Source organism: Malania oleifera, chromosome 7 (assembly GCF_029873635.1).
Source record: "Malania oleifera isolate guangnan ecotype guangnan chromosome 7, ASM2987363v1, whole genome shotgun sequence".
Classification (NCBI taxonomy): domain Eukaryota; kingdom Viridiplantae; phylum Streptophyta; class Magnoliopsida; order Santalales; family Ximeniaceae; genus Malania; species Malania oleifera.
Window position 1 is genome coordinate 60499333 of NC_080423.1, and position 12963 is coordinate 60512295.

The following is a 12963-nucleotide window of genomic DNA, read 5'->3' on the forward strand; positions in this document are numbered from 1 at the left end:
GGGTTGCTCTCCCATGTGTGGTAATTGTTTTTGACGATTTTAATTGAGAGCTAACCCAAGTATTCTTAGGGGACTTTGTTAATAAGTCTCTCCTAAGAAGATTTATATTAAACTTCCAAGTATTGCACATCCATTGCAACACCTTGTGAAGTTTGTATTTGGTGTGGATTGCAAAAGCCATTTCAAAATACTTTCAAATATCTAGTGTGCTTTGTCTTTTTAAATCTTTAAAGAGATATTTTTTTTTGTGAGAAAAATCTTTGTTGCAATATTCATTGATTTATATCTATAGTTGAATACAAAGATTAAACTCTTTTTACAAACCAAACTTATACATTGCTAGAGCTTCATATACATATATGTATTGAGAAAACTTGTTGATTGAAATATATGAAGTGTAGCTAATATCTTTGCTTGAGCATTTATATTGAATATGTAGTGATACAAAGATCAAATAGGTTTGCACTCTCACATACAAATTACATCGATAGTAAATCTATTTGAAAGTAGACATCCTAAGACTACATTAAGCTTACTTATTATATCATTTGTGGTGTATGTGATTGTGCGTAACTGCGTACATATCTACTTTACTTGAAAGCATTTTCATTGTACCATTTCATTGTATTTCAAATACTGTTGTGTTTCCAGGCATGAGCCTGAAGAGGGAGACTAGCCCTGGAATAGTCCCGGATTGGCTTAGACCCGGTTAGGAAAGTTAGGTGGGTCGTCCTGTTAAGGCGTGTAGGTTGAGGTCAGCCCCGCTAATTGACCTGGTTAAGGTTGAGGTCAGCCCTGTTTTAATTTGACCTGGTTGTAAACGGTGCCGCTCCACCCTTAAGTGAGCTATTAGTGGAATCCTCGGGCTTGCGAACTAGAGGCGTGGACGTAGGCACAGTTGGTTGAACCCTGATAACATATCGTGTGCCTTGTTTATATTTTTGCACTTTATATTTACCGCACATGTATGTTATGTTGTGAATGATGCGCATGATTTAAATTTTCCCCATATTATATTTATTGGCGCATTTGGAACTACATAGAAAGACCCTAGGTTGTATTATATGGCTATCTCATTTAACCTAGGAGATAAAAGTTTGAAATTCCAATTCACCCCCCCTATTGGGAATACACAAATTATAACAAAATCTATCCGCCCATACAAGTAGGTTCCCTCTGCCCTAGTACGTTATGCGGCTACTGCCACATCTGTAGCTACTAGCGCACTCGCCTTACTTAGCAAGCCCTTAGGAGAAAGGTACGCCTCGCCCAATCGTAACATGTTCTACGTACATATACACTTCTAATATCATAATACATCATTCTTTCCATCATTATTCAATCATTCACATTCTTTCATGTTCATAACTTAACATTTCCTTGTGTTTCACTTTAAGTGACTCTTTTCCATTTGTATCATTCACATTTCACATTTCATTTTATTGCATTGTCATTCCTTGTTATTTCATTTCATAACATTTTCATTTCATTCATTTGTACTACAGCTGCTCTTTAGCCGTCATTTGTTAGTCCACATAGAAATGCGCTAGAATCTAACACAGCTCCTTTTAGCTATCGTCAGTTAGTCCACATAGAAATGAGTTAGAATCTGCTAACCCGACTTTCAGCTGTCATACCTTTACATGGTTGCATTTAACATACACAGACAACATTGTCCATATCACATTTTATTCTCATTGCTTTACTTACTTAACCTGCATCTCATACATTTAACATATATTTCCACATAACATTCTATTTACTCATGCCACACAATTTAGCAATAAAATTCATACATTGCCTGTAAAGTAAGCCAACCAACATTTAATGTTTATATACTAAAAAAATTTCATGTCTTACATAAATATTCTGAAAATATTTTTCCACTTTCATCAGTTCATTTTCACACATACATATCTAATAAACAACCCTAAACTCGAAAAAATATAATTTAAATAGTTGACATTTTACCCATAATAAAACATATACACGTACATATAACACAATTTATTTTTCCATTAAATTCATAAAAATTCTGATTTAATATATATTTTTCCCTTTACTTGGTTTCTTGAACTACGCCAACAGGGACTCCGAAAAATACCTGCGGCGCTCACCTGGACCCTGAAATTAAATTCCTAGTTCTAATAAATTATTTCTGAATAAAATATTATTTAAATATTTCCTAGGGCCATAAATCCTAAATAAATAATAATACCCTTAAATTTAGCCAAGTTGCCAAATTTCTCAAATCCCACTCCCACTTTGGAGTAGGGCCTAGAAAACTCAAATTGGAAAATTACCTATGCCAAAATGACGATGACGACGACTAGGACCCCGTGGTGGTGTCCGTTCATCAATTTAACCACATATTAACAGCGAAATTGAGAAAATGGGAAAAAATTACCTTTCCTTAGGAGCAGTGCCTAAGCCGTTCCCATGAAAAATCTGTTCCAGTAGAAATGTCGGCAGCGAAACTAGGATTCCAATGGCACCTTCTATTTCCCGATCCGTTGCAAACTCATCAAGAAATTGAGAGAAGGAGAGAGAGAGAGGTGGAGACGAACGCAGAAGAATAAAAATATTAAGAAGGGGGGGGGGGGGCATGCCTGACTCCAGCTTCTTCTCCTTCTTCTTTCTTTTTCTTCTTTCTTCTGTCGTATTCTTCTGTTAGTTACTTTATATATTTATATATTAAACTTTCTTCTTACACTTTATATATATATATATATATATATATATATATATATATATTACTTAACTTATACTTATTATATATATATATATATATATATTTCTCTTATTTCAATTAGTTTGTTTTTTTTAAACCAATGTAAAAATGTTTAATTTAATAATTAATTATTTAATTTATCTTAATTTAATTTAATTAATTTTTTTTCTTAATTAATTTTTTTTCTTTTTTCCAAGTCATTCCTTTTATTTATTTATCTGTTATTTTATTTATTATTTTTTTTTCAAATTATTTTAATCCTTTTAAATTTTCGGGTCTTTACAACATGTCATTCCCACTTGTATTGGCCTCAACTCCTCCGACATCCTCACCAATTCCCACTATCTCTCCACCTCGCTTGTCAACTTAAAAGTCACGTAGAGCACCTTCTGCTCATCCGTGCAATGTAAAACAGCCAAGATATTCTTGATGTCGCAAATCCAATTCTCTGCTCGGATTGGGTCTGTACTCCCTGCGAAGGTAGTGGGTTTCAGACGAGTAAACTGATTGATAGATCCTCCCAACTTAGCCGTGGGACGGTCCTGCTCCCTAACGCTAGGCTCAATCTCTTGGAGGACTTGAAACAACATTTGTATGTTAGGGTGAGACACCTCTTAGTATGACGGATTATATTATCATCAGTGTGCGGCTAGTATGGGATTTCGTGTGTACATATACTGCTAACATTTAAATACATTTAATTGGCATTTTAAAATCTATATTGCTTTGTAAATATGAAAATACATACTGTTGGCTCAATATAGCATTTTTTGTAGTAAATATGCCAGTATATGCCTAGAAGATACAACTTGGTCTGTAGGACTAGCATCGTCATGCCATCACATACACGTGCGACATGCTTCCCCCCCATGACGGGTTCTGCGGCCCGGAGGTTGGACCTAGCATATAGCCGGCCGACTATGGTAAAATAAAACATAGCAGTAGTACGATGGTGCCTACCCTGTGCCCGAAGGTAGAGTCATCCGGAATTACAGCATTGGATGGAGCCCCAGAATTTCTACATCGGGGAGTGCTTTACCCAGGCCACCAATCGCCTTTCCATATCCACACTCTATCTGAGATGTGTAGTTGCACCCGTACATACATATAGCTACGGTACCATGCTTTTACCATGAGATCGTAACAACAGGGCTTTACTATCATTTATGAAAATTTACATCGCATAAAACTGTAATCATAATTCATTTCATAAAGTTGTATGGAACATAAGTTATACATAATTCTGTGAAAATATCTGTTAGATACCGACTCAGTAAAAACCAGCGTATCATATCTATCATAAACTGGCTCGGTAAAAACTAGCATTTCATAAAATCGACATTTAGTTGTCGTATCTCATCTCTCGGCATATAGCCATCATATCTCATATCTCGGCATATAGCTGTCACATTTCAGTATTACACAAAACCTGCTCATTTAATGCCAATTAAAAAACTATACTTATGCCACACAATTTTTTATCTAGTAACTCATAAATAAATCATCTGCTTGAAAAAGTAACTACTGTTGCTAAAATGGGGTATGAATATCTCCAGGTTGTTATTTTACTAAATATAGATTTATAGCTAAATACGGGAAAAATGAAGATAATCAACCCTACTGTATTTGGTTGGTTTTAAAACAAGCCTATGGTTTGAAATAACAATTTTCCAACTGGTGAAAACTTCAGAAAGTCCAATACTATACTTTTAAAAATATCATATTTAAATTTACACGGTTGGTTTCGAAAATAAAGTCGATTAATTGAAACGTAGGCTCGGGAACCTTAAAAAAACCATAAATATATATATATATATATATATATATATATATAAACCATTTTAACATTCCATTTGGTTAGAACTCATAAACATAGCTGACATAATATAATCCCCTTACCTGTTTTCCTAAAAAACGCCCCAAAAGGCCGAAATCGTAGCTTTTGGGAGTGGGGCCCAAAATGTCCGGATCAATAATCCACTCCACTGGATATGTAAAGAACTGCTCCTAGACCTTAGTGGTAACTTTCGATCATTAAATCTGGTGACGATCAGGAGAGAAAATCAAGGAGAGAGAGTCTGGTTCGTGGTTCTAAAGAGAGAGAGAGAGAGAGAGAGAGAGAGATATTTAATTTTCTAAAATATCAAACCTTGCTTCTCCTTTAAGTCTTTGACTCGGCCACATTCGTCGACGAGATGGAGTCTTTGTTGATGAATCGCAGAAGGACGTTAATTGAGAACCACCTGGCTTCGTCGACAAACCTGAAGCTTGAATTTATTCCAAACTCTTGGGATCCCTTCATCGACGAGGACCTGAACTTTGTCGACGATCCCTAGAGGGGAGCTTGTCGACGAAAATTGGGATTCGTTGACGAGGCCATGCTGCCCCTTTTTCCTAAATTTTTCATCCCTCTCTTTATTAATTTATTCATTTATCTCCTGGTTCGGGTTACTACACGTCTAATGTGCTAGATCTTATTTATTGTGATACAAGGGGCCCTTCTCTCATCAAATCAATTTTGAGTTTCACCTACTATGTTCTACTCATTAATGATTATTCAAGCTTCACTTGGATTTACCCTTTGAAATTAAAATATGATTTTTATGATATTTTTATTCAATTTCAAAAGTTTGTGGAAAATCAATCTTCAGCTCGTATCAAAATTTTCAAAAGTGATGGAGGTGCTGCATTTACTAGCACTTATTTCAAAACTCATCTTCGTAATTTTGGAACTCACCATCAACTCTCTCGACCTTATACAGCTGACCAAAATGGTTGCACAGAAAGAAAATACCATAATGTGACTGAGACGGGATTGACCCTTCTTTTCCATTCTCACATTTCTCCTCATTTTTTGGGTTGACGCCTTCAGCACTACAGCTTACATCTTCAACCGCTTGCCCACACCGCTTCTTGGAGGTAAATCGTATTTTGAGGTTTTGTATGGTAACTCATCTAATTATGAAAGTTTTCATCCTTTTGGTTGTCGTGTCTACCCTTGTTTACGTGATTATATGCCTAACAAATTTTCCCCTCACAGTATTCCTTGCATTTTCCTGGGTTACAACCCCTCCTATAAAGGGTTTCGTTGCCTTGACCCCTCCACCTCTAGGCTATACATCACTAGACATGCTCAATTTGATGAAAATCATTTTCCTTTCCTAGATACATCCCAAGCTTAGCCTATATCCTCACAAAAATTTTCCAATTTCTTGGAACCCAGTCTTCTCCATACAGATACACCTCATCCCTCTAAGCCACGTTCCCCACACATTGCACAATCTAGATCTAGCCAATGTGTTATTTGTAATGACCCATTGAATGATTCATTGAAGGCTCCTTTTTATTGCACACAGAGCCTAGCCCGCCTCCTTATAAGCCCAGTGCCGATTCCAATGCTGTTGATTCGACTCCTCCTACAATATTTTTCAAGACTCGTCATCTGGAAAACCTTGGTTTCTTAGGATCCTTTGGTCTGCTTCCTACTCTTCTAGTAGCTACTGAGCCTAAAGGATTCAAATCTACTGCTAAGAATCTTGCTTGGATTGCAGCCATGGATGAAGAAGTTCAAGCACTACAAAGTAATTGTACCTAGATTTTGGTCCCTCAACCCGCCAACACCAACATTGTCAGCTCCAAATGGGGTTTTCAGACCAAATATTTTCCTGATGGATCCATTAAGCATCTCAAAGCCCAACTTGTTACCAAGGGCTATACACAGGTTTGTGGTATTGACTACACTGACACTTTTAGTCTTGTTATCAAGGCTACTACTGTCTGTGTTGTGCTTTCTCTTACTGTAACCAACAAATGGCCCCTCCATCAACTTCATGTCAAAAATGCATTTCTCAATCGTAATCTCACTGAACATGTTTATATTGAACAACCTACTGGGTACATTGACCTTTGCTTACCCAATCATGTTTGCCAATTGAGAAAAATCTCTCTATGGTCTGAAGCAAGCACCTCATGTTTGGTTTTAGCGATTCAGTTCTTCCTAATCCATATAAGTTTTTATTGCAGCCGTGCTGACCCATCTCTCTTTCTTTTATAAGAAGTCTGATATCATTTATTTGCTTCTTTATGTTGACGACATTATTACTACAGGCAACAATTCATCTCTCCTTGACAGCTTCACTTGTAAACTCAATTCTAAGTTTGCCACTAAGGACTTGGGTCACCTTTGTTACTTCCTTGTTCATGAAGCTTCACGCATTGTTGATGATCTCTTCATGAGTCAGCTAAAATATGTATAGGATATTCTTACTTAGGCTCAGTTACATGATAACAAGTCTGTTCACACTCCCATGGTTGTTTCCCAGCATCTATTTGCCAATGGCTCTGTATTATCTGATCTCACTCTCTACATATCTCTTATTGGTGCACTTTAGTACTTGACCATCACGCGTCTAGATATTGCTTATGTTGTCAACTCTGTCAGTCAATTTCTGCACGCTCTAATTGAAGATCACTTTCTTGCTGTTAAGTGTATCCTTCACTATGTTAAGGGCACACTCCACTTTGGCTTAACATTTAGCCCAACAGCTTCTCCTAGGGCCATCATTGCTTACTCTTATGTTGATTGGGCTTGCTATCCGGAAACTCGTCATACCACTTCTAGTTATTCTATTTTCCTTGGTGACAATTTGGTTTCCTGGACTGCCAAGAAGCAACCAATTGTATCCCTTTCTAGCCGTGAATCTCAGTATCTCGCTCTTGCCCACACTGCCAACGAATTTCTTTGGCTTACACATCTCCTTCATGACCTCAGGGTTTCCCTTCCACAGTGGGCTCTTCTCTTATGTAACAACAAAAGCATAATTTTTTCAAGCTCCAACCTAATTTCTCACAAGCGTGCCAAGATGTCTGTTGACCCATAGGGTCATACCCTGTTTTGATTATGACAAATACTTAGGTATTTAATGATTGTCAAGTTGATGTGCAAGTTTATCTTGGCAGTATCCTATGATGGCACTCGGAGACCCGGAGGAAAACGAAGACTCTGAAGACCCTTGATATAATTGATTTGCTGTAGTAATTTATATTCAGGTCTGTAATATTTAAGTAGGAAAGGTCTGTACTAGTAAATAGGTCTTTGGTTTGTAATAAGCTCACACACATCACATGCATGATGATACGTAAGCTCAAACAAACCATGAATGACAATGGACTTTAGAAAGACCTTAGGGTTTTCAGGTCGACCGACACCGGACTTTTTCGGTGTCTCTAAATTAGACCCCAAGTGACCTTAGGACACACACATATGTTTATTAGACACTTAAAATAGACTTATTTGGGTCAATTTGGGACTGAAATGCACACTTGGTGCACTTTCGGTCGACCGACCAATTCAGTTCAATTTGGCCCGGTCGACCGAAACCGGTCCAGGTCAACTATTTGACCCAGGCTCGGTCGACCGAACCACCTGGGAGTCAACAGTTTGACCTCCCGGTCGACCGACCAGATTTGTACTCCAACTACCTGGTCGACCGAGGGGTCTTGGGAGGATTCCCAACGGTCTGGTCGACCGAGCCATGCAGTTCAAAAGGGCCCGGTCGACCGAACCTCGGAGTTTTGGAAAATTGCCCTTGCCCGGTCGACCGACCACTCAGTTCAAAATGCCCCTGGTTGACCGAGCCACTTGAGTCCTGGTTGACCGAACCATTTCTGGTCGACCAGACCTCTCGGGTTGCTCCTATTTTTTTTACTACGATTAAATGGTTTAAGCAGGGTTAAAATATTTGAAAGGTCATTAAACTTTTCTAATAATACCCAATAGGTCCCCAACGGTCATATTTTCTCCTTTGCCTATATATATGAGTTTATTTGGGATAATTAGCAATGGGATTAAAAATATTGATTAAGAGAAATTCTCTGAAAATCCCAAATCCTATAATACTCATATCCAATCCCCATTCACTCATGCTTACCTTCTTCGATCTCTTAAATCCTCTGTAAGTCGATTGAGTGTTTATATTTAATAGGTTTGCTCTCCCATTCATATTTGATTGATTTATTTTCATTGAGAGCTAAACCTAAGTATTCTTAGGAGACTTTGTTAATAAGTCTATCCTAAGAAGACTTTGATAGATCTTCTAAGATTTGCACCTTCATTGCAACATCTTAAGAAGGTTGTATTTGTTTTTGGTTGCAAAACATTTTCAAAATACATACAAATATCTAGTGTGCTTTGTCTTGATAAATCTTTAAAGAGATATTTGTTTGTGTGAGAAAAATCTTTGTTGCAATATTCATTGATTTATATCCATAGTTGAATACAAAGATTAAACTCTTTTTGCAAACCAAACTTATACATTGCTAAAGCTTCATATACATATATATATATTGAGAAAACTTGTTGATTGAAATATATGAAGTTTGGATAATATCTTTGTTTGAGCACTTAGATTGAATAGCCTGTGATACAAAGATCATTTAGGTTTGCACTCTCACATACTCATTACAACGATAATAAATCTATTTGAGAGTTGACATCTTAGACCACATTGAGCTTACATATTGAATCATACTGTGGTGTTTGTAATTGCACGTATTTGGGTACACATCCGCTTTACTTGAAAGCCTATTCATTGTACCATTTGATTGTATTTCAAATACTGTTGTATTTCCAGGCACAGGCCTGAAGAGGGAGACTAGCCCTGGAATAGTCCCGGATTGGCTTAGACACGATTAGGAAAGCTAGGTGCGTTGTCCTGTTAAGGCGTGTAGGTTGAGGTCAGCCCCGCTAATTGACCTGGTTAAGGTTGAGGTCAGCCCTGTGATAATTTGACCTGGTTGTAAACGGTGTTGCTCTGCCCTTAAGTGAGCTATTAGTGGAATCCTCTAGCTTGCGAGCTTGAGGCGGGGACATAGGCACAGTTGGCCGAATCCCGATAACATATCGTGTGTTTGCTTATATCTCTGCACTTTATATTTACCGCATGTGTATGTTATGGGTGAATGATGCGTATGACTTAATTTTCACAGTATATTTATCTACGTGTTTGGAAATTGCATAGACTGATCCTAGGTTGTGTACATACCATGTTTGCATAGATCAACCTAGGTGAAAAAGTTTTAAAAAATTCCAATTCACCCCCCCTCTTGGCAATACACCAATTCTAACAATGTTGAATTAGACTACCATTTCCTTCTCGAACTCATTGTCATTGGCCAACTTCACACACAGTGTGATGCCTAGAATTTTCATACCATTTTTTTTCAATATAAATAAAACATATAAAACACATATCGGCCACGTCAACACCTCTGATACCATTTATTCATAACCCGACCCGAAGTGGGTACCAGGTACACAATCATTCTCATATACACAAACCTAACAGCGGAAGTCATTATATATATACATACCATAGCGAATACACATATTAGAGTACTAATTCATCCATAAAAACATGTCTAATACATTCCCAAAAAGGAACACAAAATGCTCTAGGGGAATCCTCCATCCCTAGCTCAGAACACTTACCCTGTCTGTGTAGGGTATCAGCTCCCCTCTATCTAGGAGCTCTATCACCTGGTCTGTCTCGGTTTCTTGAAATATTTAAATGATTGGGTGAGACACATCTTAGTAAGTTGGAATAAATTATCTACAGTGTGTGGCAGTACGAGTTTCATTATATCGTAACATATATTCATTTCAGTGATAATATCTTTTGAGAAAATATACCATTTCTACTCATAATCACATAAATATAAAACACAGGCTTTTACAAGCTTTAATTCCATTTTCAAATTCATTTTCATGCCACCCATGTTGACCAGCGAAGTTCTTGAGAATAAAGGAGATTACATGTCCATACATGTAGCTCCCCTCTACTTTGATATCATTTGTATCCTTTCCTGATTAATTTGGGTTCGACTACAACTGATACTTATTAGGGCACTCACCTTACTCAGTAAGCCTTCAGGAGGAGTGTTTTACTTCGCTTCATTATTTATATTATTAACTCACGCTATTTCATTTTTCATTCCATTTCTTTTCTATTTCATTTCCATTTTATTTCCTTTTCATATCTAGCTCATGAGTGTCCTCGGTAATCAATACATCCGCGTCTGTAACTCATGACTGCCCTGAGGATATTTTCCACCCCATGCTTCACCCCGTGGTTGAGGTTGCTCTCTATACTCCACACCATGCTTCCCCCTATGGTTAGGGTTGTGCGGCCCGAAGGCTGGACGTAACTGTGGTTTGTGGTTCGCCTACTCGGTCAAATCAAAATAAATATACCATATACTCGTCTATGGTACGAATGACCTACTATATACCATGGTCCGGACCCAAGGGGCAAAACAACCCTTCAAACTAGCTTATTCGAACTATCACGCCACACACTCCACAAGTCTGTGTGGCTGCACTTAATCACCACTAGCAACGGTACCGTGCTCAATTCAATAATACATCCATCCATCAAAGTTTCATTTTCACATTTTAATAATTCACAATTGTAGTATTCACAGCACAATTTTCCACATTTCCAGTATTCTGATTTCACTTTCTTATTGCAGTATTCATGTAGAGACCCGAAAAATTAAATAATAAAAAATAATTTAGAAAAAGAGGTTTTTGGTTGGAAGGGGAGAAAATCGATGATGGTTTTCTGGAGGAGACAGAAAATCGGCGATGGTTTTGGATTTACTGTGGAATGGTAACACGTAAACGAAGAAAACCGGGTTGGTTAAATAGAAATCCGGCGACGATTTTCTCTGTAGTGGGCACTATAAGGGGAAACCGAGGGTATCATTTTATTTAACAAAACATATATATATATATATCTTTCTTTCTCTCTCTCTCTCTCTCTCTCTCTCTCTCCCAAACCCACAACTCTCTCCCCCTTCTCTTTTCGTTTTGAGCACCAATAAAGCCTGGATTGATGATCAGGAACCATCACAAGGTTGCTGGGAAGATTCTCTGCAACCTACACAGAGCAGATTTTCAGTTTGAGGTTCCAGGGCACCATCCCAAAATCAGGGTAAGCAGGGTATTTTAAGTTTTATTATTAATATGAAGTATATAGGGCCTAGGGAATGATAAAATAGAATTTTATTGATATTTGAGTTGATAAACTCGAGTTTTTGAATTGGGGTTCGGGTGAGTGCCGTAGACATCATTTGGGGTCTTTGCGAGTGTAATCTAGGAAACTAGGTAAGGGGAATTAATTATAGTATGTTTTTATTAATTTTAAACAGGTTAATTTGAGTGTACAAATATATATAAGCATGATTTATCTGAATGACTAGATATTTGAAAGAAAAGGATGACTTTCGATATACAATATATATATATATATATATATGGGATAAAATTGTGTGGCAGAAATACAACTTTCATAATTTAATTGGATGTTGTGAGTACTAAATGATGAAATATGCTGTTGGATTGTTAACATTAGCTGGCTGTGAGTATAGTTTACTTGTGAATAAAGATTGGTTGTGAATTCTGGCTGCTTGAGATTACTGTGTGATGAACAATGTGATGTGTGTGTATGAGTCATTTTGTGTGGTTATTCGTGTATATCACAATATAATGTTGGTAGGCCTGAGGAGTTCATTATATTGCCTAGATGTAATCACAATATACGTTAGCGGGCCTAAGGAGTTTGTGTATTATCATTATATATTGGGGTAGAGCATTGGCAGGCCGGAGGAGGTTGTTCAACTGATATACTATGGGTAGGTCATAGGGATTGATACTGGTGGTTAGTGGTGCCTGTGTGGGCCACATTATATTTTGCTTGATAGTCCTGTGTGGACTAGTCCGGTGTGGACCATGTATCTTGTGTGGATGTGAGTCCTACGTGGGCTAGTCCTGTGTGGATTATGTATCCTGTGTGGATGTGAGTCCTATGTGGACCGTGTATTCTGTATGTATGTGAGTCTTGTGTGGACGGTGTTCTTCAGCATGGAAAACTTACGTGGAATGTGATTTGATAAGATAAATGGTATGTTAATTTAATTATATGTATTTACGGCAAAGTAAAACTTTCTGCCAAGAGCTTGCTGAGAAAGGTGAGTGCCCTGGTTATTTTTAGTTTGGTACTAGAGTAGAGGGAAGTTACTTGCATGAGTGGGTAATCTTCCCTATTCTTGGAGACTTTGCTTATATACATAGCCCGAGGGCTTATTGAGTAAGGTGAGTGCCTTGATATTAGAACTAGAGCAGAGGGAAGCTACTTGTATGGGCGAGTAATCTTCCCTATTCTCGGGTATTA